Source organism: Coregonus lavaretus, assembly GCF_964263955.1.
Source record: "Coregonus lavaretus genome assembly, chromosome: 2".
In the NCBI taxonomy this organism is placed as follows: domain Eukaryota; kingdom Metazoa; phylum Chordata; class Actinopteri; order Salmoniformes; family Salmonidae; genus Coregonus; species Coregonus lavaretus.
The window spans coordinates 87,831,606-87,834,813 of record NC_139989.1 but is presented as its reverse complement, the minus strand read 5'-3'; positions in this window follow the sequence as shown (position 1 = coordinate 87,834,813).

Genomic DNA, 3,208 nt, shown 5'->3' with positions numbered 1-3,208 from the left:
ACATACACACACACTGAACACACACACTGGACACACACACACACTGAACACACACACTGTAAAAATACACACACACACACACACTGGACACACACACACTGGACACACACCGGACACACACACACTAGACACACACACACACACTGGACAAACACACCCACTGGACACACTCACACTGGACATACACACACTGGATACACTCACAATGTACACACACACACACACACTGGACACACACACATTGGACACACACACTGGACACACACAAAAACACACACACACACACACACACACTGGACAAACACACACACTGGACACACACACTGGACAAACACACACTGGACACACACACACACACTGGACACACACACACACTGGACACACACACACACTGGACACACACACACCGGACACACACACACCGGACACACACACCCACTGGACACACACACTGAACACACACACACACACTGGACACACACACTGGACACAGACACACACTGGACACACACACACTGGACACACACACTGGACACACACAAACACACACACACACACACACACACACACACTGGACACAAACACACACACACACACTGGACAAACACTGGACACACTCACACTGGACATACACACACACACACACACTGGACACACACACACTGGACACACACACACACTCACTGGACACACACACACACACACACACACTGGACAAACACTCACACACACTGGACAAACACACACACACTGGACACACACACACATACACACACTAGACACACACTAGACACACACACACACTGAACACACACACTGGACACACACACACACTGGTCACACACACACACTGAAAACACACACACACACACACACACACTGGACAAACACACACACTGGACACACACACACTGTACAAATACACACACACACACACTGGACACACACACACACACTGAACACACACTGGACACACACACACACACACATACACTGGACACACACACACACTAGACACACACACACACTGTACACACACAAACACACACTGGACACACACACACATTGGTCACACACACACACACACACACTGGACACACACACACTGGACACACACACACACTGGACACACACACACACTGGACACACACACACACTGGACACACACACACACATATACAGTACACTGGACACACACACACACTTGACACACACATACACACACACTGAACACACACACTGGACACACACACACACTGAACACACACACTGTAAAAATACACACACACACACACACTGGACACACACACACTGGACACACACCGGACACACACACACTAGACACACACACACACACTGGACAAACACACCCACTGGACACACTCACACTGGACATACACACACTGGATACACTCACACTGTACACACACACACACACACTGGACACACACACATTGGACACACACACTGGACACACACAAAAACACACACACACACACACACACACACTGGACAAACACACACACTGGACACACACACTGGACAAACACACACTGGACACACACACACACACTGGACACATACACACACTGGACACACACACACACTGGACACACACACACCGGACACACACACACCGGACACACACACACACTGGACACACACACTGAACACACACACACACACTGGACACACACACTGGACACAGACACACACTGTACACACACACACTGGACACACACACTGGACACATACACACACTAGACACACACAAACACTGAACACACACACACAAACACACACACACACTGGACACACACACACACAGACACTGAACAAACACACACACACACACACACACACACTGGACACACAAACACACACACACTGGACACACACACACTGGACACACACACACACACTGGACACACACACACACTGGACACACAAACACACAAACACACACACACTGGACAAACACACACACACACACTAGACACACACACACACACTGGACAAACACACAAACTGGACACCCTCACACTGGACACACACACACACACACACACACACTGGACACACACACGCAGGACAAACACACACACACACACACACTGGACACACACACACACTGGACACACACACACACATATATAGAACACTGGACACACACACACACACACACACACACTGAACACACACACTGGACACACACACACACTGAACACACACACTGTAAAAATACACACACACACACACTGGACAAACACACCCACTGGACACACTCACACTGGACATACACACACTGGATACACTCACACTGTACACACACACACACACTGGACACACACACATTGGACACACACACTGGACACACACAAAAACACACACACACACACACACACACACACTGGACAAACACACACACTGGACACACACACTAGACAAACACACACTGGACACACACACACACACACTGGACACACACACACACTGGACACACACACACACTGGACACACACACACACTGGACACACACACACAGGACACACACACCGGGGACACACACACACTGAACACACACACACACATTGGACACACACACTGGACACACACAAAAACACACACACACACACACACACACTGGACAAACACACACACTGGACACACACACTGGACAAACACACACTGGACACACACACACACACTGGACACACACACACACTGGACACACACACACACTGGACACACACACACACTGGACACACACACACAGGACACACACACACCGGACACACACACACACTGAACACACACACACACACTGGACACACACACTGGACACACACACACTGGACACACACACTGGACACATACACACACTAGACACACACACACACTGAACACACACACACACACACACACACACACACACACACTGGACACACAAACACACACACTGGACACACACTGGACACCCTCACACTGGACACACACACACACACACACAAACACACACTGGACACACACACGCAGGACAAGCACACACACACACACACACACCGGACACACACACAAACACACTTGGCACACACTAGACACACACACACACTGAACACACACACACACTGGACACACACGCACACACACACACACACACACACTGGACACACAAACACACACACTGGACACACACTGGACACCCTCA